This window comes from Lagopus muta, chromosome 28, assembly GCF_023343835.1.
Source record: "Lagopus muta isolate bLagMut1 chromosome 28, bLagMut1 primary, whole genome shotgun sequence".
Classification (NCBI taxonomy): Eukaryota; Metazoa; Chordata; class Aves; order Galliformes; family Phasianidae; genus Lagopus; species Lagopus muta.
In genome coordinates, this window is record NC_064460.1 from 971,483 (window position 1) to 993,948 (window position 22,466).

Here is a 22,466-nt window from a genome sequence, read left to right on the forward strand (position 1 = left end):
GCATGGCAATACTTTCCCAACAGAACCTCACAGGTTTCCCACACCATACATCACAAGGAGGTGCTGCTCCCGAAAACTACAGCACGTGACTTCCCGACCAAACTTCACACTGCTAAGAAATGCTGCAACTCCATGCTGGCACAGAAGTAAGGTTACTTACAGATTTGGTTAATGCCCTCTATCTATTCATATGCACTTTTTCCCCTGTCTGCTCAGTTTTATACTTAACATCCCCAGCTGCACTGAACTGTGCATGAGAATTTAAACCTTACATGTTATTTTAACAAAATACATCTCACCCTATAAGGCACCGTAAGAGCAATTAGAAAAGAGAAACAAGCATGAAGGGCAATGAACTCTTACCCATCATGAGCACAGGGTGAGAAATCTGACTCAGAATCCACAGCGACAAACGATGCTTCCATGCTGGTTGCATTCCATGCCACAGAACGGCCAGAAACTCTGTCAGCCAAGCACTGGCAGAAAACAAGAGTACACATTTTTAGCATTTCATCATGAATTAAAAGTATAGACTCAGTTTGCTATTAAAATTAAAAGGGAAAAAAACATCTCTATACACATATACGTTAGTCTCCAAGTTGCCAGGCATCAGTTTTCCGTGGAGAAAAGCCACATTTGACATCTGCTTCTATAGCAGAGGCCATCAGACTTTTAAAAACTATTCTCTTGAGGATAAAGACGTTCCACTGCTTTGTCCTTACGAAGCAGTTCATGACACGCATCAAATTTGGCAGCCCTGGGGCTCTCCGGAGCCCTGAGTACTGGGCGTCAGGGCCTGGGGATGGATGGGATGGAGGGCACCATCCCCCCACCCCTTTCCAGGGGGACCACTGCCACCCCCAGACCTTCCCTCGTGCTCTGTGGTGCAGAGGAGCAGGGTCTCGAGCTGACTACGGATGGCCCAGGGTCACTGTGGAGGTGGGACAGGGGCTGTGGCTGCTGTCCCCAGGGGACCCACATCCTGCCCTGGGCTGCTGCCAGCCCTCCTCCCGCCCAAAGTCCTGGGGCACAAACCCTGCACGGACAAGGCTTCTCCATGGTCACTGACACCTTCCGACATCCTCTGCTGACAAGTGGAGTCCTCTGAAGAAGAAGGAGGACCCTGAGGAACCGCTCACATCTGTCCCTGCCTGGCAGAGGCCACCCCTAGGTGCTGGGAGGGGTCCCCAGCTCCGTGCCCCGCACCCCAAGTCCTGCACCCGTGGATCTCTCCATCTCCTCTGTGCTGCCTCCTCCAAAATCCTAAAGGACGGAGCACCCCATGCTGCCAAGCAGCCCCAATACCCTCCCTCTGCTCTCTCCCAATTCCTCCTTCCAGTTCCTGCCAAACCCTTCACCCTCTCTTCCACCTCCATGGCCATGATGTCCCCACGTCACTCTCCTTTTACCCCCTCCCTTATCGCAGCCAATTGCCCCTCACTTGGATCTGCTTCAGCCCTTCTCCTGCAGTGCCACTTCCTCTCCATCACTACCCAACATGGAGTCCCCAGATCCCCTCACTTAAGCACCTCAAATCTCCTCTCTGATGACCGATGACTCCCTCTGTTGATTAATGAAGCCCTCTGAGCGTCAGTGAAGATCTCTGATGATCAGTGGAGCCCTCTGACAGCCAACAAAGCCTTCAGATGACCACTGACAATCTCTGATGGCAAACTGAGCCCCAGATGATCAGCGGGCTGCTGCTTCAAGTACTTACCATCGTGTCCTGAACTTGGCAAATGCATTCTTCAGCATTCTTCAGATTCCAACTGCTGAAGAATCGCAAGACCGGTCTGCATTTACGTGGGGAAGCAGGCGGTAGACCTTTCAGGTCCTGCCACAGGGGTACATGCATGCACCAACATATTGCCATAACCTAGTGGTGTGTGCCCTGGCAAACTGGGAAAAGCCTAATATGTCAACTTGATCATTATATTGATGATCTCCTGTTGACATCCGACTCACCGGAGGCTGTCGGACAGGCAGCAGATTCATTGACCACCTATCTCCAAGAAAGAGGACGGGCTGTAAATTCTCAGATGCTGCAAGGTCCGGGAGAACACAACAGGAGGCTTTCCAACAGGCGAAACCAGCAGTGAAACCAGCCCAAGCACTGGGTATATTTGATTCTACCCTCCCAGCTGAATCGGATGCTCATGTCGCTCAGGATGGCTTTGGCTCGGGCCTGTGGCAACGCCAGAGCTCCGTTCAGACCCCCACTGGTTCTGGACCCAGGTCTGGCACGGAGCAGAAGAAAGATACAGTATGACTGAAAAGCACTTATTGGCTGCCTCCTCTGCATTACAGCCAGTAGAGCCAAGAACCCAAACAGCTGAGGTCATAGTTAAGACCACCCTGACAATTCAGGGGTGGGTGAAACATCTGACCCACCTTCCTAAGACGGGGGTGGACCAAGCAAGAACAGTGGCACGATGGGTCACCTGTCTCAGCCAGAGGAGTAGTCTGTCCACATCCCCATTGGAAGAAGAACTTCAGGAGATCCTAGGCCCAGTGAGTAACATGGTGAGCAACACGGTGATCATCAAAAGAAACATTGGTCGCTCCACCAGAGAAGAGCCCCATTCAGGAGGGAAATATCCCTTTCCTGAAGATGCCTGGTACACAGATGGGTCCAGCAAGGGCAACCCGAGCAAGTGGAGAGCAATGGCATCCCATCCCTCCACCGAGACAATCTGGTTTGACGAGGGGGATGGTCAGAGCAGCCAAGGGACAGAACTGTGAGCCACGTACACATGGTTCCTTGCCGCTCGCCTCCAGAAAGCCATCTCAGTTTTGGCGGGGCTTGCCGATGGTCTTTATAGCATCTGCTGACACCCATGCCAGGTGTATGAGCTAGACGTCTCGTGATCATGTCAAGAGGGTCTGTCTGGCATGGATAGTTACAATCTTTAACTTGCTTATACCTCTGGAGGTCTTTTGCTAGTCCGAGCTGGAATGTCTTTATTTTCTCCCCATAGTATACAGGTTAAAGGAATTGGGGTAAGGGATCTGGACTAATTAAAGGAAGGGGCACGGTGGTGAGGATCTTAGGGGAGGGGATAGAAGAGGAGTCCAGCGATGAGAATGGGGGAAGCAGAGGCAGGGGGTGGGCATAGGGTAAGCCCAGGGGGCAGACTGAGGGACTCGGTGGGTCGTGGGCGACCCGTGGCGGGGATGGGCTGTGAGGGGGGGGAGGGAAGGCTGTGAAACACCGAGCGGGGAAGGGGAGGGGCGGGGGGGCACAGGGCACCTCCCGCCGCCGAGCGGAGGCCCTGAGCACCACAGAGGCCCCACGGGGCCAACAGCGAGCGGCCCCAGCCCCGGTGCCGCCCCGAACACCCACTCTTAGAAGCCGCCGCGGCGCTGGAGCGGCGTGGGGCCCCGGTCCGCTTCCGCATGGCCGCGTCCTTTGGTCGCAGCGTGATGACGTCACTGAACGGGGACGGCGCGTCGCTGGAGCACCGGACGCGACGAGGTGCCGTCGCTATGGAGACGCAGCCACGCATGCGCTGTCGCCGCGGGGACGGCTTCCGGCGCCGCCATGAGGGAGGGCGTGCTGTCGCCTGGCAACGCAGCCCGCACGCACGGCCTGAAGTCCGAGGGGGATTCGAGGGGCAGCGGGGGGGGAGGGGGGGGACGGAGAGCGTTCAGGGATCTCCTGGGGAGGTGGGGGGGCGACTGGAAGAGGGCAGAGCTCCGGGGATGGCTGCTGTGGGGTGGGAGATCCACAGGGAGATGCAGTGAAACGGTGGGATGTGGGCAGAACGTGGAGATATGGGAAAAGGAAGATGGGGATCTGGCCAACACCATGAGAGCCAGGCTGATAGGGAGGGAGGGAGCAAGGAGGGAAGGAAGGGAGGGCTGGAAAGGGAGGAAGGAGGAAGGAAATGGAAAAAGGAGGAAAAAAAAGGGAAGGGAGGGGAAGAAGGGGGAGGGGAAAGGGAGAAGGGGGAGTGGGAAGGAGAGGGGATTTGGGGGAGGGGATGCAGGGAGGGAAGGAACGGAAAGGGAAAGGGAAGGAGAGAGGGGCAGAAGGGAAGAAGAGAAGGGGAAGAGTCCAAAGCTTGGCCTGGGTGGTATTGCAACATAGAAAGGCTTCAGGCATGTTGTTATGTGCACAAGGAGGAGTTCGTGCAGCAGTAAATGATGTTGTTGTGTTCATGTAGATCAGAGGGGTAGAACTGAAGCAGCTATAGATAAGATATGGCACCAAACTGAAGTACTGCTCAACATAAGACAATGTGAGCTGAAACCAACGTGACTTCCTGGCTTCCCAAATTGCAGTGGCTAAAGAAGTTATTTGTGGGGATGGTGTGTGCAATGGCTGTATGTATGCGTCCTTCCTTGTAGCGTGATTGGATGTTGGAGATGTGTCTCTAAGCAAGAAAGGTCGAAGGTGGTGAGGATTAGGATGTGAACATCGTAATCCTCGAAGGAAAAGCAGGGATTGATGTGGGCTGCTCTGTTCAGCAGCAGGGCTTAGCACATCAGTTTAAGAACCAACGTATGAATTTAGCAAAAAGGACCCACGAGTGATAGTTGTCAAACTTTCGTTTCAGCTTCAGTGGGAGAGCAGCCTCGTTCCTCCTCAAGAGCTTTGTGTGGGCACACAAAGGAATACTTGTACCTTCTGCCTCAATGATTGTGCCTCTCAAGCTTCTCACCACTTCTGCTTTTGTCTTCTCTGTATCCGCTAATACCTCTTTTGCTTTTCTCCTTGTCTGCTTCTTACCTCCATCCTTCTTCTCTGCGCTTGTTTCTTTCTTGTCTGTTCTCCTTCTGCTCTTATCCTTCTCATCGTCTCTTACCTTTATTCTCTCCACTCCTGTTCATCTCTTTTGCTGTCTTGCCTGTATCCTATCGTGCTTTTCATCTTCTGCTCTTCTTCCTTACCCGTATCCTTAATTTGATCCTCTCTTCTGCTCTTTTTCACTTCTCCTCAGTGTCCAACGTCTGCATCACACCTCTGTCCGAATTAGTTTTGGGGTGGAAAAAGGTACCAAGGTAGATGGATTTGTACAAGAGAACCTCTTACACTGTGCCTGAAAGGTGATCCAAAGGAGCCCTCAGGAACCAAGACCACAAAGGAGCTGCTTTTGAATGGAGAATTTTCCAGAGTTCCTTCCAGTCGTTGCTTGGAGGAACTGAGGTTTTTATCCTTGTATCTCTGCAGAAAGGCAGGGCGGAGGCAACGTTTATGGTGAGGTGCTCAGGTGAAATTGCCCTCCTTGCACAAACAGCCTGTTTGTGTGCATGTGATGCACGGTGAAGAGAAGCCTGCTGTTCTGTGAGTAAGCCTGCTAAAAGGAAGTGATGGTTCTGGCCTTTTTGGCAAGTCTCTGAGGTGAGATCTTTGGACAGGCTGGTTGATTTGCAGGGGAAATGCCATTTCAGTTGTTTGTTGCCACGCTCGGTTGGTGCTTGTATGAACAATACGTATCATCTAGACAAGCAGTGCTGTAGCACCAGGGAAGGGAAAAACCTCATGTACATCCAGTCTTCTTCGTGAGCCTTATGTTGTCTTTTCACAGAGTCTCTAAATGGCTGTGGAAATTTAGGGGGGGGGGGGGGGGTGGGGGGCCAAGAGGAGGGGGAGAGCAAAGGGGGGAACAGTGGGGGGCGGGTGGGGGATAGGGTAGAGATGAGGGGCAATTTGTGTGCATCCTGTGCCCATGGAGCAGGTATCACCTACTAAGAGCTAGGTGCCCTTCATGGCGTCGTGGACTTGTTTTCTTTCCTTGTTTGCGCATGATGGTTCTGCAGGTGCATTTTAAGTAACTGAACTCTGCTGCGACGACAGGTGTCCTAGAGAGAGCCCCGCTGCGCCCTTTTTGTTCAGGCTGTTCTATTCTCTCCTGAGATTAAAAGGGACTTGAAAAACCCAGAAGTACAACTTGTACTTTCAGGCTGCTGTTCCAGCCCGTCAAGTGGGGATGATGCAGTGTGACCACCATTGGGGCAGGAGGGGAGTAGCGAAGAAATTCATCTGCCTACATGAAGTAGCATGTCTTGAAAATGGTCATAGCCATGATATAATTAGCAAGGTCATAGAATCCTAGAATCTCCAAGGTTGGAAAAGACCTACAAGATCATCCAGTCCAACCGTCCACCTGTCGCCAACAGTTCTCACTAACCTGTGTCCCTCAACACGATGGCCTAAATGTTCCTTGAACACCTCCAGGGTGGGTGACTGCACCACCTCCCTAGGCAGCCCATTGCAGTACCAGCCACTCTTTTGGAGAAGCAGTCTTTCCTAATGTCCAGCCTGAATCTCCCCTGGTGCAACTTCCCTTGAATCCTATCGCGAGTTACGTGAGAGAGAGTTAGCAGTGGAAGTGCCTGATGTGTGTGGGACAGCCCTGACTTGGCTAACGGTGCTGCAGGAGTGGAACAGTGTTCACGTAGACGGTGGGGAGCTTGTTCTTGTGAAATGGTGCCTTGTGCTCCAAGAATCTCTCTGACTTTGTGTCATGGACTCTTCCTCCTGGTTTTCAGTGTGTACAGAGGCATTGCTAATGAAGAACAGACCTCTTCCTAGGCCATGGAAAGGAAGGTGCTTGCAAAGCAAAGGCAGGCAGGTGCATGCAAAGCTAACACAGCTGTGGGCTTGGTTAGCAAAGGGAAGCATGTGCATGCTTCCAAAGCAAAGGCAGATAGAGGCATGTAATGCAAAGGCAGGTGGGTGCTTGAGAAGCCGTATCAGGTAGAGCTGAAGATGCTTGAGCTGTGTGAGAGCTGTGAGAGTGGGATGGAGAGCTCCTGGCCAAGAAGAAGCCTGCGGTCCTAGCTGCCCGGGGAGAGGGTGAGATTGCTAAAGGGAGGGAGGATTCTTTGAGTTATCTGAGGGGTCTAGAAAGGGAGCTGAAAGGTTTGGGGCTCCCTTGCTGTGCTCTGCCCAGGCTGTGACAGTGCTGGGGTTTGTTTTGGAGTCACTCTGAAAACAAAATGAGGCAAGGGGGTTTCAGTGCAGTCTGAAGCCCTGCAACTCTGCTGTCGGGGCTGCAGCCCAGGGTAGGTGCCCTGTCCCCACAGCTGCTGACCACGTTCTTTCCTTCTCTGCAGTGACCACGGCCAGCCCCACGAAGATGCTTTACGTCATGTCAGACACCCAGCTGTCTGCTGCACGGACCGTGTCTGTGATGGGTGAGGCTACCTCAGTCCCTCTCAAACTGCCAGGCATCCCACCTTCCTGCTCCGCCAGCTCTCCCACTAGCCCTGCCACCTTTGCTACCTCCCCATGTTGTGTCGTGTCATGGTGATCTGTGGTGCTGGGCCAGGCCTGAGCTCCCCTCCCTGACAGCAGGCCCGTTTCTGAAATCCCTGCTCATTTCCTCATTCTGCTGGCTCATTCTATTTACAGGTTTGTGTCCTTTACTTTTCTTGGGTAATTTAGGACTGGTTTAAAGCAGCTGTATTTGCTATTGCCTTTGTCTGCAGTTACCCTTGTGGGTCATGGTGATGGGATACCCTTTTGGGTTAGGTTTAAAGGTCAAGAGTTACCTCTTTATGGAAGGGGAAATGGTGGAATGGCCATCCCTAGTTCAAGGAGTGTTTAGGTGCTGTACTGAGGGACACCATTTAGTGGGAAATGTTGGTGATAGGGGGACAGTTGGACTGGGTGATCTTAGATGTTGTTTCTCAGTGGAGATCCCCGCCAGAACTTCGTCAGGTGATAACATTTTTATTAAACAAAACCATCTTTGTAAAACAAAACTCTCTTTCCGTTTTCACTGGCCACCTCCGCCACCTCCTCCCCCAAACCCCAGGATGTCCTCAGCACGTCCCCAGCACACCCCCAGTGCTGACCTCCATTTTGTCCCTGACATCCCCAGCCAATGTTTGGGAAGTAGTACAAACTTCTGGACACCAGAACGAGCTATTGTGGAAATTATAGGGGCTCAAACCTGAGTTTTTCTGTATGGTTCCCCATAAGAGATTGCTTTAAAAAACAAGCAACTGTGAAATCCACCACATCCACGCGCTGTGCAGGGTGGAGCAAAGGAGGCACAGAAGCAGCCAGAGGGGTCGGCAGTGGTAGTTCTGGTGGTGCCACAGCAGGCAGCAGCAAAGGCCAGCCCTGCAGCATGGAGAGCTGCCCGAGGGATGGCAGCAGCCCCCACAGTGGGTCGGGGGGGTCCAGGCAGCAGCCCGTGCTTCCTCGCTGACCTCCTGCTGTACTGTGGGAAGTCGAGGAGCTGGGCGATGAAGCAAGGAGGGGCAGGCCTGCTGGAGACATCAGGGCTTTGTGGCTCCGTGGCACTGATCCATGCAATGAGTTGTTCTCTTTCCTGGCTGTCTACCTCCCCCAGCAGCTCGTCCTGAAGCAGGTCACCCTTCAGGTATTTCTCTCTGACTTTGTAACCACCTTGGTTCTCCTAGGGATCCTCGAGAGCACCTGCCACGTCTGAAACAGCCAAAGCATCCCCCAAACAGCGACAGCTGCCTTGCTACACCCACTCTGTGCAGACACCCACCCACCAGCTCTGCATCCTCAAACTCACCGCTGATCCAGGTGAGCAGCTCCTCAACGTCCACGATACCATCCAACACATCTGAGCTGGTCACCACTGCTAGAAATGAGTCACTGGTTCAATTTTACTTACACAAAAACACATGTTGGAGAAGCAGAGCTCAAGCATTCTCGTTGGACATCTGAACTCTTACCATCATGAGCAGAGGGTGAGAAATCTTACTCAGAATCCACAGCGACAAACGATGCTTCCATGCTGGTTGCATTCCATGCCACAGAACGGCCAAAAACTCCGTCAGCCAAGCACTGGCAGAAAACAAGAGTACACATTTTTAGCATTTCATCATGAATTAAAAGCATAGACTCAGTTTACTATTAAAATTAAAAGGGAAAAAAACATCTCTACACACATATACGTTAGTCTCCAAGTTGCAAGGCATCAGTTTTCCGTGGAGAAAAGCCACATTTGACATCTGCTTCTATAGCAGAGGCTATCTGACTTTTAAAAGTTATTCTCTTGAGGATAAAGATGTGAACATAGACTAGAACCTGCTCTCGCTCTCATAATAGGAGCGACTCGGTGCCATCCCCTTGAAGAGGGACGATGGGGACTCTCCCAAGACCCCCTGACTCTGACAGATGTGGTGGCCACAGTCCTCAGAGCCCTGGGACCCCGAGATCCTCATTTTCCAATGCAGTGCTTTCTTCCAGTGACACACAGAGCAGAGCAAAGCCCACGATTTTGCTGCATGTGAAAGGTGTAGCTAAGTGGGAGGCCTGAGAGGAGAGTTTCCTTCCAACTCACTCTCCTTTAGATCCCTGGTGGGAATAGAAGGGGGTTTTGGGAGGCGCTGGGAGCAGGACACTGCAGCTGGGCTACTTGTAGGGAAGGGATAAAGAGAAGCAGAGAAATGGCTGCTTGCCCTCAGCGTTCTGACCTGAAATCCTCCCCAGGGTATGCATCCGGGAGAAGAACTGTCCTGTTTTTTGAGTAGTTTCTCTTGTACAGAAAATCATTGGCTGTTGGACCACAGGGAAAGAGAAGAAAATGCAAGAAAGGCCTTGTACCAGGTCAGGCAGAGATTATCCTGATGTTACAATTAGAATAGGAGGGAATATCACAACTGTTTCCAAGAAGCTATTATCACATTGCCCATCCCCATTGCTCATTACTGTGACTTTTAGCAGACTTTCCAAGTCACAGTCTGAACCAATACATGATCACGAGTGCCTGGTGCAGGAGAGAGACAAGGCTGCATTCCTCAGCTCCCCCCCTCCACATCCCACCCTGCACTGTTTTGCCTCTGTTCGTTCTGCACCCCCTTGCCTGGTTCACAATTAAGTGACATGCCGTTCTGAAATGACTCTAAAGAAACGCGTTCCACATCGCTCACCTTCCTCAGTGCCCCACTGTATAATCAATGACTAGTAAGATGTTATAATTATGAAATAAACAAGAGAGTTTAACAAAGCAGAGTATGACAACAAAAAGAGAACAAATAGAAGGCTTACCCCTACCCAGGGCTCACTCACAAAACTCCAGCAGGGCCAATCTCCAGAAGAGCTCCTTCCCCACTGGCAGCCAGCTCTTAAATACGTCCAGGAGGGCAGCACAGCTGAATGGCCTTCACTGTGCTCCTCTGGCTGACTCATGGCTCGCCTCAGGTGATCAATCAGAGGTTCAGACTCTCACTTAGCAGTTCCCATACGCACACCTAAACATTTCCTGAATGCCTCCAGGGAATCTGACTGCAGTCCCTCCCTGGGCAGTCTGTCCAGGGCCCAACCACTCTTATGGAGGAGTTTTTCCTAATGTCCAGCCTGAAAGAACTCTTGTTGTTCTCAAGGTTCTTTCATTTCTTCACAAAGCTGTTTCAAAAGCTTCATGTGGGAGGGAGCACCTGAACCTAATGAGATTCAGCAAGGTCAAGTGTAGGGTGTTGCACCTGGGTCAGGGCAACCCCAGATATGTGTGCAGGCTGGGAGAAGAACTCATGGAGGGCGGCCCTGCTGAGAAGGACTTCAGCGTCCTGGTGGATGAAAAACTTCACCACAGCCAGCAGTGAGAGCTGGGCTTGTTCAGTCTGGAGAAGAGAATGCTCTGGGGAAACCTGATGTGGCCTTCCAGTAATTAAATGGGAACTTATAAGCAGGAGGGAAGGGTGGTGTTATAAAGACTATAAAGAATAGAATGTCTTGAACCTCAACAAAATAATTTCAAAAGTCAGATGGACTTTGCTATAGAAGCTTGTTACGTGAGAGCAAATCTGACTGCAGGAAAATCAAAACCCTTTCGTGGTGACTTTGGTAAGTAACGTGCAGCAAACACAACAGGCATAATGTGTCCTGATTGAAAAACAAACAGAAAAGGACAGGTGCCTGTGTCAGATGTCCATGGCAGCAGAGGATCTTCCAGAAGAAGGAGGCAGCAGAACCTTATGCTCACACTGCAGTACAGGAGCAGAAAACTACTGGGAAGCTCTGGGTTCCTCCTGGGAAGGCAAAACTGCACAGAGATGCACCAGCTGGTTTTGGCAGTGCCCTCCCACCCTCAGATTTCCTGCACACAGCTTTACGCCGCTCCCCTTCACTCTGTCCTACCTCAGAGACCCAAGGAGCACTGATTTGGTACAAAGCACAGCAGTGTTGCGTTAAAATGCAAGTTGTGTTTTCATTGTCAGGGGTATTACAGCCCAGACCTTTGAGCACTGCCTCCAAAAACCGTGCCAGGATGGCGGCTTGGTGCTCCAAAGCTGCATAGGTTCTACTCTGGACCAGTAGGAGTACAGCAGCTCATGGAATGCCATGGGACAAATCAGGCCATGCGCTCTTTGTCGATGTCTAATTGTGGCTGTTTTTTATTGACTACAACCAAACTTGTGGTGCCGAGTTGGTGGCACTCGGAACGCTGCCCTGTAACGCCGCACTGCAGCGCTGCCTGCTGATGCTCATCCTCTCAGTCCTTCAGCTGCAGCTTCTGCATCATCTCCACAAGGCTGTTCATTGCGGAGAACTGGAAAGAAAGGCAAGTTGAGATAGGACAGGAACAATCTGGGGAGATCTCCTTAAGCAAGTCTGATCAGGACACTTCCAGAACGGCCCCATGCAGCACAGCACGTTCCTGCCATTCAGGTCACTGGCGTCACTCCCCACAGCAGCTGCCTATGCTAAGATTCAAGCTCTGCTGGGGGAACGAGGTTTCCAAGGTCGCAGTTCCTGACATGGCAAGGCTCTTTATCACAGCAAAACCCTCCGGCCATTACCAACATGCCCTTCTCAAGCCGGAGGAAGGCATCCAAGCTCCCCTGGGCAGCTCTCACTGATGGCTGATTTCCTCAAACACACAGCTGGGTGTTTTTCTATTACACTGCTTGCCCTGGGATTCTGCAATATCTGTCATGTCTGACAGACGGAGGCGCTGAGCACAGCAAGAGCCGTGTCTGCGCTCACCAAGGACTCACCTCTGCATGTGCAGCAGCAGCTCTCAGAGCAGCCTTCTTCAGTTCCACTCTTCTTGCTTTTCATTGTCTTCTTGCTGTAAAGCAAGAATAAAACTGAATTCATTTTGTCTGCAGCAAAACTGCAGAAACACGGGTACCATAAAAACAGATGTCAGGAAAAAGACAAAGGAAATTGGAAGCCTCTCAGTGAATGACATTTCCAGTGGAAAGGTGCAGAAGACCACCATGGAGGGAACAGAAAGAGACGGGGTTACATGGCGCCTTGGGCCTTCGTAGGCTTCAACTCTTTTCCCCTCTGCAGAGAAGGAAAAAGCAAAGCAAACCCTCTGCAACTTCAGTGTGCTTGATAAGGGCAGCACTGCCCTGCAGGGTGGTACCACAGCACCTTCTTACCTCTGAGCTTGGAGCTCCGTGCTGCAGCAGGCCCAGGCTGTGCTGCTGGAGCCGGCACGCTGCCTCCGCTCTGAGCCCTCGCTCTTTTGTTAGCAGGCAGCTGTGCTGTTGTTTGCTGCTCTGCTTCCAAGCCCTTGCGTTCGCCTCCAGCCAGGGACTTGGAAACAGAGCGGGGGCACACGGCAGGGGAAGGTCTTCTCCCTGAGCTGGGACCTGCTGCTGTGGGAAGCCCTCCAGCCTGGAGACGAGCTCTCTCAGAAAGGAGCTCCTGCACCGCTTTCACGTAGATCTTGGCACCGGGCTCAGCACCTCTCTCTGGCAAGAAAGGAGAAGCAAGAAGATACGAGAGTGCGATACTGCTTTCAGTCTGCAGAATGGGCCACAGTGCTGGGACATCCCATCTGGAGTGCTCACGGACCACTTTCATTTTTTTTTTTCCTTTTTTATTAAAAAAAAAAAAAAAAAAAGAAAAAAATTACTTCCATACTTTGGAACTGTATTGTTAATAGGCTGTGATTCCCATCCTACCCACCCCCTAAATGCACGATTTCTAATAAACACAATTTAGTGAAGTAAGTGTAGATGGAAGCAGTTTTAATTAACGCACCTGTATCAGTGTCTGACTTTAGAAATATGTAGAGCAGTGTTAATGCACGTACCCTGATGCAAGTACAGTGACCAGAAAGTAGCTCACTTGAGTTTTGATGGAGTACAAGGGAGTATGCTGCTGAATATTGAAGGCAGTGAGATACAAATTTGTAACAAACTGGAAGTCTGATTAGAGAAGTGCACTTGCTATTCTAGAAAGGCTTGATTTACTTAGAAAATAGATAAAAACACAACCACAATATAAATTAGAATGTAGGCCAACAACAGAAGGGCAGATGCTGCAACACTGACAAAGTTTAAGCGTGTGCCACTTTTGTTGAGAGGAGCAGGGTATGAAGGTATACATGTAGGACACATAGATTAGTTAACAGCAAGAGACTTCGTGTGTTTTTGCTTATATTTATTACTTTGTAGAGACTTCTGTGAATGTTAGACTTCTTTTATTGTTTCATTGTATTTATGTATAAAACAGGTTGACTATGCTTTTTTAAAATAAATAAGCAAAAAAAGTCTGTATGAATGCCTCTGTCAGCTTTTGTGGGAAGTTACCAGTGAAGAGCTGGTATGGTGTTTTTTGTTCTTTTTAAATAAAACTGTTTAGACCAGTCAGCATCAGAGACAGTAACTGTGTTTTTACTCAAACAGATGGAACACTTCATGAATCCTCAAGCAATGTGTCCTGACTGCTTACATATGAGTTCAGATTATTCTTATTTTTTTAACTAGATACAGGCACTAGCATAAAAACTGGCATGGCAACAGACGCACTTAACTATAAGTTGCATTACAAAAGATCTGTTTTTTGTTTGTTGTTTTTAAATATATTCTTTTTTCTTTTTTTTTTTTAATTAAACTTCATTCTTCTCCCCACAAATGGTTGGTACTGGACTGGGACTGTTCTTCTTACTGACGAGCCATTTGGTTCCACAGAAAATGGAATATGCCTTGAATTCCCTCTAGCTGCTGTGCCTTTGCAGCAGCATTTCTTTTCAAAACTCTGGCAATAGTCATTAAAATCAGTGAGGACTATATTGAAATTAGTGAGAAATTGGGTTTGAAATTATTAAGCAGTGGTCAAAACTCAACAAGGTACTGAAATGTGTTTGAAGTTCACAATGCTTGGGTTGTTCCTTGGTCCTCGTGCAGATGTTCTGAAAAATGTAATGCCTCGTATCTTTTTTGATCATCACTGAGTTACAGCTCTGTGGGTTTGTCTTTTCGTTTTGGACACAAAATTAATCCACAAACGTTGCTCAATTTAACAGGCTCCTATTTCTCTCTTACCTTCTAAATGCATCTCATGCACTCAAATAGGCTCCAGATGATCTCTTAGAAATATTATGAAACTATAATTAGGTACAATGGTGGGTATTTCTTACTGTGGTTATGACTGGTAGCACTATATAATACTGTTAACCAGATACTTTAAAACTAACAATACAAAAATCTAGTTTATTGCTTTTGTAACTAAATTTCTATACTTAGAGAGTCAATGCAAAGGGGAAATTGTATTTAATGCATTCCACATGGAAAATCTGCATGGCCATTCATAAAGAAGTATTCTATTTTGGTGGAAAAAAAAAGTCCAAAATCCCTGAAATTTTTAATGTTACATCATGTAATTTACATGATTGTTAGCTGATGAATTCAGGGGAAGACACTGCTACATGCTCTACTCCAGCTGAACTTACACCATGCTCACTACAGGCGTGCCAAATGCAAAACTGTACATAGTTAATCAAAGATTGAAACAGCACTCATTGTCAGTTATTGTGCTATGTACTAAGGTTCACACAGCAGATAAATCATTAATTTTAAGAGTTAAGGAGACACGTTTCCTGCTAAATCTGTGAATTCTTCTGGAATGAATTTATAGTCCTCTTCTACCCTTCCAGCCAAAGGTCATTCCAAATGCTATGTGTGGAATTTGTCTGAAGGGTACGGAGTCCAAGAAAGGAAAAGCTGAAGCCCTTATACATTGCTCCCAGTGTGACAACAGTGGTATCTGCATGCACTAACTGGATTCGTAAGAGAGAATCTCTGACAGATTTTTGGTGGAAGTCTCTGTACTTGTGTACGACAGTTCTGTTGCCTGTTCTCTCCTTCATTGAAGCTTCCTATTTAATGTTACGTGTACTGACACGTTCAGTGCACTATCAGATCTCACCAGGAGGTGAGCTCGGCTTCAGCTTCTGTAAAAGCAGTCTAAATAATTTACATTTCATTTCAGACATAGTAATAATATTGGTTTTAATCTAAGCCACCCTTCTTGCCTTGATATGACCCCGGAGCTTGTTGCTAGGATTAAGACTTACCCTTGGCAATGTATGCAGTGTAAAACATGCATTACGTGTGGGCAGCTTCATCGTGAAGAAGAAATGATGCTCTGTGATGTATGCGACCGTGGTTATCACACTTTCTGTGTGGGGCTTGACGCTTTTCCCTCAGGTAATACAGATTTAATTGTTCTCTTCCCACCTCCTCTGAGTCCTGGGGATTCTGTCACAATAGATGTGTTGCTTTTGAAAGAAGTTTAAAAGCAGTGTGAAGGGTCAGAATGAACAACAGCGTTGGAAAGCATCCAGTAGGGTCCCATTTTTTCATAAGCTTTATTTCTGTATATTTAGTTGTGCACAGTTTAACCTGGCAATTCCTGAATAGGAAATGTAATTGCCTTTTACAACAAAATCCAGACCCACTTGGAGCTATTTTGTTTTAAATATACATTTCCATAGAATACTGAGAATAATGATCTCTTTTCTTAAAAGAAACCTGTAAAGACACCTGTATTGCTGCATATTGCTGGAATACAGCTTTCACATTAAGAAAGTGTGCTATTATTTTAATTTCTAAATTAAAAAGTATGCTTAATATAGTATTTGTAAGCAACTTTTTAAACACCTTTCCTTGCCCTTTTTATTCTTAGATGCCATATCTGGAAGTGAGGCACCTACATTTCAGGCAGCTTGTACCTTTGAATCACCTGCTCATTGGTATCTCCTGGCCAACTCAAGGCCCTGTAAAGAAAACTTCAGAGGTGTAACTGGTAGCAGCACTGCTTTTCACATGATACTAAATCCATGCTATGTCTGTGGTGACATATTCAGCGACAGCATTCCCTGTAACTACTACCTCAAATATATATTCCCATTTGGGAAAGCACTAGAGCTTGCTCTCATGTCAGTCTGGGTTCTGTGGCTGATTCAGCTTTCATTCTGACTTAAGGAGAGAATCTGAGCAAAATAGATAATATTGCTACAAAACTTTAAAATGAGCAAAGCAGCTTCTGAGATTCCAGCTGTTGTAATATAAATAGTTAATATTCCTGCTCTTTGCTTAAGCCGTTACCCTTCCCTCCATTAACAGGTTTTAGTACAAGGTCTGGTGCTGAGCCCCTGCCAGCACTTTAATCTGTGCTGCCCAACTGCACTGAAATAACTCACATTGGTTTGGGAAACAAGCCCTCCTAGCCTGTGGCACAACAGCAACATTCTTAACTGCCATCCTCTTCTGCTGTAACCACCCATAACCTTGAACTGCGCTCATTCCTATGAAAACCCAACTTGTAACCTTGTAGTTTGTCATTTCTTTTCTAAGAACCTCTGCCTTAGCAGTGCTGGCCCTTCTTGAGATCCGCAAGTGTTGAAGAAACCAACTGTTACATGCAGTGAGTCGGCAAGGGATGATGAACTGTACATGCTGCTTTCTGTACCTTTTAGAAAAGATACTTCACATTTTAAAGAAGAGCTGGTTTTATGCATTAAACAAAGTGCTACAAACTGCTGAGAACCTGTTGAAATGGTGAAAGGTGCATAACTAGATGAGTGAATACAAAAAAGGTAGTTTCCCATGAATTGATAACTTTCTTTTCGTAGGTCGCTGGATTTGTGATTGTTGTCAGACCCTCCCAGCCCCAGAAGAGGAGGAAGAAGGGGCAAAAACAGCAAGGAAGGCTAAACTCCCCTAAAAAACCTTGCTGTTTCAAAATGTAACTGCACAAATTGAAGTGATACTTTGGTGCTATTTAACCAACCACTTTTAGGAGGAACAATACCACTGCGTTTTTCTTTTTATCCAATAAACTTTTAATTTTGGCTATATAACCATTCTTGTGAGACAAGTCTCTCATCACGTCCTGTCTGCTATCTAGACAAAAAAGTCAAATTCCTGTTCGAAAAGAAAAAGCTTCATATAATGAAATTTAAATGGTACATGCACCATTTGTATAAAATTAAGTACCACACTTATTTATTTCAGTGTACTCATCTGTAAGCTCTGTGAAAAGAAAATTACAGAGCAATTTAAATACATACCATTTGCATAGCAATTAATTTGAAAGACTCAAACAAGGCAAAAAGTACTCCTGGAAAAGACTAACTTTGAGGGAAAAAGTGAACACAATCTGACTTTCTTACGATATTCTGAAAATTTCTTTCAGCAAAAAATTTTCTTTGCAAACTAATGAATTATTGATATAAATTTACAGGGAAAAAAAGGGACTGTAAACATTAAAAAAAAAAAAAAAAATCAATCTCAAAAAGCTATAAAAGGGAGATGTAAGAAAATACCTCTCAGGCTTAAGGTACTATATACTGCATTGCTTTTAATGAGGAATGAGAATGTTCTACTGACAAGTAACAACAGCTGAAGGCTTTCCCTCCCTACTGTAATACTGAAGTAACATGCACTGCATTCAGGTCATGGATTTGCAGAGGTGGTGAGTGACTGGACAGGCCTCTGCTTACAGATGACTGATGCACAGCACAAGCAGTCAAATTATAGCCCCTCCATTCCCTTATTCGGCTGGTTTTTTTCTTCCTTCACCCTACATCCCTCAACTTCAGTACGCTTCAAAGCCATTGCTTGCTAGTTATACTGAAGGTAACCTGTCAGAAGAGCAGGATTCATTTTTAAATATGCTCCAAATTGAGGGGGCACTACAGAGCAGCAGTTTGTATTCCACTCTTTATCAAGGAACTAATGACAGAAAATCATTAGGAGTTAATTTTTCCTAAGCACCTGTTTAGGGATCCCCAGCTCTACATTCAGTTTTAAGTCCTGATCTCTGAAGAATACTGCAAATAGCACAGTTGCTGCTCATTTTACTTTTAGGGAAAAAAAAACTTACAATATAAAATTAAATATGGCTTTTTTTCTCCCCACCACTTTCCTTCTGATTTACGAAAAGTAAACTGAATACTTCTTCAGGAAACAATAAAGAGTATTAAATATTATAGAAAGTTATTCATGTTCAATTTCACAAACTGAAATGTGATTTAGTCCATCATGTATCAATTTAAAAAAGAATTTCAAGTATTACCTTCAAGATTCCAATAAGTATAGTCCAGAAAACAGACTCTTCATCCTGAGATTCATCTTCTGTAGAGTGCAAGTATTTCTGGCTTGCCTCCATCTCCTCTGGATTGTAGGAAGCCTCGCCAAATGGATGCTGTACGACTGTTCGATCATAGTAGACTTTCATTTCAAACTCACTTTCCTGGTGGGAGGGATGCCCATAAATCCCTATTCCCACTGGTCGGCAGAAGTGTGCTGCTATGTGGACAACGTCTTGGCTACAAGTAACAGACTGTAACTCGTACTCGTCAAAGCTGGGGTGAAGAGTCATATCAGATACATAAATCTGCATCACCTTTTCAACTCTGCATCTGAAGTACTATCTTTCCCTCATGATTTAGTCTCAAGTAGCTGCAGTTTCCTGCTCCAATCTGGCCTTGAACAACATGAAGAAGAATCCATTCTTCAGGTACATCCTCTTCCTCAAAGGTATTTACCAAACATAGTACTCAAGCTGCCACAAATACTATCAGGATTCTCCTCCAGCGTGAGGCTCTTACGTTTTATTCTGATTCTTCCTATTGTCAAGTCCAGTACTCTGCCAACACAAAACGATTTAGAGTTAGTATATTTCATTCCTGGATGGAATCAGTTTTTGTTCACACCAAATCAAGCAACTTCAATAAAAGCTGGTTATTTACTGAGAAAACACAACGTGCTAAATGATGTGTAGATTGTTTCTCCGCCCAAAAGCAGCATATTGTCACTGAAGAAGCATGTGTGCACTTTCAAGTTCTTGTTACTATATGAACACTCAGCTCTTTACAGCACTTACCTACACGACAGCTCAGGCTGCTGGGGCAGGGCAGAGAGGGAAGGGGCTGTTACACAGTCAAGGCTCCCGCACCCTTTCCTCTCCCTCGTTGCACGCTGCTGCCCAGGCAGCCTCAGCACAACAGCTGCACTCAATGCACGAGCTCTAAACCTTGCCAAAGACTTCCAAAGAATGCAGCTGACCGAATTTAAATGCCAGTCAAGGGTGCTTTGAAGCTTCAGATGGCTTCCATCACTTCGTGCCTTCTGCAAAGCCTGTACAATTACCTTAAACACGACAGCAATTACTACACTGTTGGTAACCCGGTAGCATCAAAACAAACCGCATGACTCCCACTGAAACGTCACTTAAATCGCACGGGTTTTACAGCTAACAGACGGAGGAACAACAGCACACCAACTTTTCTACAGCTCCCAGCTTACGGTCCCACGGGCCACAAGGCCCCAATTCTGCAACGACAGCATACAAGAGAACAGCCCCGCCCTCGTAACCTTCCAAACCAACAAAAACCCCTCCGAACAGCGACAGAAAAACAGCCTTCTACCTTTCGCGGCGCAGCCCACCTCCAACCCGCCCCGGGGCTTCGGCGACTGCGAGGCCGCGGCTCCGTAGACGTGCGGCAGGGCAGGGCGGCGCGGAGAAATCCCGCCCCAAGGCGGGCCGGCACACCCGGACGGCAGCGGCAGCACAGAGGCAGCGCGGAGGCCGATCTCAAAGAGCCTCCGGGCCCGGCGCCGCCCCTCTCGCTTCGCCGCTCCTCCCGAACCCGGCCCGGACAGCGGCGCGAGGAGCGGGCGCCGCCTCCCAGCCCCGCCCCGCAACCGCCCCGCAACCGCCGCCCCTCGCCGCCTCTCCCGCGCACCGCGGCAGGCGGGCCGGGCGGGGCTGCGCGCTAGCAGCAGACTGAGCTTTCTGCTATCGCGAGAGTTGGGCGGCACGCGCGGCCGTCGCTCTGGCAACCCGCTCCGCCCACCTGCTCCCGTGTGACTGCGCAACGCGCAGCGGCGCTTGTCCCTCTCGGCGACCCGTCGGCAGCGATGCAGTTGCCATAGTGACCTCCCTCGAGCTCTCTCTCCCCGCCCGTTGCTCGGCTGCTGGGCGGCTTCGTCCCGATCCCGCGCAGTTCGGAGGTCGGGACGCACCCCGAGCCGCCAGCGGTGCCCCGCTGGAGGATGGAAAGCGAGGGCGACAGTTGTTCGTGGGGAAGGAGAGAAGACCCTGAGGTCGTCCACGAGGGTTCAAGTCCAGGTTGCCGGAATGCCTCGTCCAGGTGGCGTGCGGACACCAGCACTGCGCCTTCCCGCTGAATCGCAACGAGCTGTGCGTCTGCAATACAGCTGGCAGCCCTGCTGCACAGGTAACAACGCCTCCCGCTGTATGCTGTAGGAAGGCATGGAGAAAAAATCATTGTTAAAAATGATGTTGATTTGCCTATCATTTAATGTGTAGGAATTGGGTTTTGTACTCACAAAACTCACGTTGCCACAGTGAATGTGCAAAGCTACATATTATTAAAACATATTATTTAAAAAAAAAAAACACAAAAAAACGCTCGTAAAGAAATGAGAATGTTTTAAATACTTTTATAATGAATGTTATCAGTACACTTTAATCCATGCAAGTATAACATAGAGTTTCAGGGAATGATTCAGGGAGTGGGCATGAAATTGGACTAAAAATTCAGGGGAAACAAACATGGAAATTAATTAGAGTCACTTAGTGGGAGATCAGTAGACAGTCTGTGTATATTTAATATAAAGACATTTGAAAGCCAGATTCACTGCTGCTAGATTTCCTTCTTCACCTTTCTGTCTCTGTCCACACGCTCTTCAGCAGATGCTGTGTAGACTGTCTCTGCCCAGACTGCTCTCTGCACAGTCTTGAACTATTTTTTTTCACGTTATTTTTATCAAATGTCAGGAAGTTGAGTTCTTTATGTGATTCATCTCTCCATGCTGATAAACCTTGATACCTTAATCTGTTATAGAAAGACTCCTCAGTGTCTAGAGTAAAACCTAGAAAAAGACATCTGTAGCTGTTGTGGCTGTGTTCTGGTTAGTTTGCAGCCTATGGAATCCTAAGACTTGATAAGATGTCCAAAATCTGTACAGTGTTGAAGGCAGCATCATAAAATGTGGGTCTGCAGAACGACTGAGATGAACATAATGATGTGGTGATAAGAGGGATGAAAAATGTCTGTTCTCAGAGCCATTCTTCTCATCCTACTATGCAATGATTTGTAGTGGTGTACTCCCCCGTTCAGCCTTTTCCCAGAGAAGAATTAAAACCAGGAGAAGAAAAGTCTCCCTTGCTTAGTGGTTGAGTGGCTGAAATATTCATCAAAAATATTCAGAAATATTTTTCAAATCTCTGCTCTGCTGGGTTTGAATCAGGATTTCCTGTCTCCAAAATGAACAAGGCACTACTAGGTTCTCTAGACATGCCATTCTGCTACATAAATTCTATCCTTGACATCAGTGAGATTTGATATGCATGCTTATTATTAGTGTTGCAAAGAGTACCATATCTGGTCTAGGTAAGGAGGTAGATGGAGAAATCTTCCTGGTATATAGTTCTGTGCTTTGCTTTCCAATAACCTAGTCTAATTGGACTAGATGATCTTCCAACCCATATTGTTTTATATTATTAAATGATGGGTTACTCTGTATATTTTCCTGACAGATACTGGTATAAATGTCTTGTTAGATAGCTGCTGTGCAATGTTTGTGAGAATCTTGCTGCATCAGAGTTTTAGATTTTGCTAAATCTCAGTAAAAATAAAATTGCTGCAGGGTTAACACCTCAAGGAATTATTATTGGAACTCTTCTGAGATTGGTTCTTCATGTAAGATTTAGTCCAGATGATCAACAGGTATGTGCTGGAAATCGAATCTACATGTTAAGTGCAAAGGTGAGATGCCATTCTTTGTAGCCACAGTGCTGTTGTTTCTTAAAGTTCATCACTGTCAATAAAATCATGATGTGGTGCTGTATGCATTCATATTCTTGTTTAGAAGAAAACAAATACAAATGAATGCTGAATAGCATTATCAATGACACGTCATAAAAATGATGACAGAGTAAAGTGTTGAAGTTAAACGATATCTCAGTGTTATGAAAACATCTGAAAAATTACTCCTTTATCACTCACTTTGAAAAAGCAAATGCAACATGTGGTGTTTTCTGCCAGCAGAATGATATACGTGGCTATATTTGGCTTAAGAAAATCTTGTTGAATTTATAATTTGAACCTAAGTCTGATGTTATTTTTAGCAATAATTCTTAGTTATTAAGACCTTGAATTAATTGCCAGTTTTGTTTTGAAATCTGTTTTGCTTTTATTTTGACTTTCCTATTCGTAGAATGAAGCCATAGAAGTTAAACTGAATGGCCACCTGGCTCC

The 22,466-nt window shown here is 47.2% G+C and overlaps 1 protein-coding gene, 1 long non-coding RNA gene and 1 pseudogene across 2 annotated transcripts in view; all 3 read right to left on the reverse strand.

Moving 5' to 3' along the window:
- Positions 1–22,466, reverse strand: part of LOC125685440 (AT-rich interactive domain-containing protein 1A-like) — a 109,847-nt gene that overhangs the window by 21,440 nt on the left and 65,941 nt on the right. The window lies entirely within an intron of this gene.
- Positions 7,906–12,318, reverse strand: LOC125685476 (uncharacterized). The gene is made up of 6 exons (XR_007373438.1): positions 11,932–12,318; positions 9,983–11,483; positions 9,409–9,490; positions 8,665–8,776; positions 8,502–8,570; positions 7,906–8,404 (listed from the first exon to the last, which is right to left on the reverse strand). It is a non-coding gene; the product is annotated as an uncharacterized LOC125685476 (long non-coding RNA).
- The window catches only part of LOC125685572 (UPF0669 protein C6orf120 homolog), a 35,444-nt pseudogene continuing 30,413 nt past the window's right edge, over positions 17,436–22,466 (reverse strand).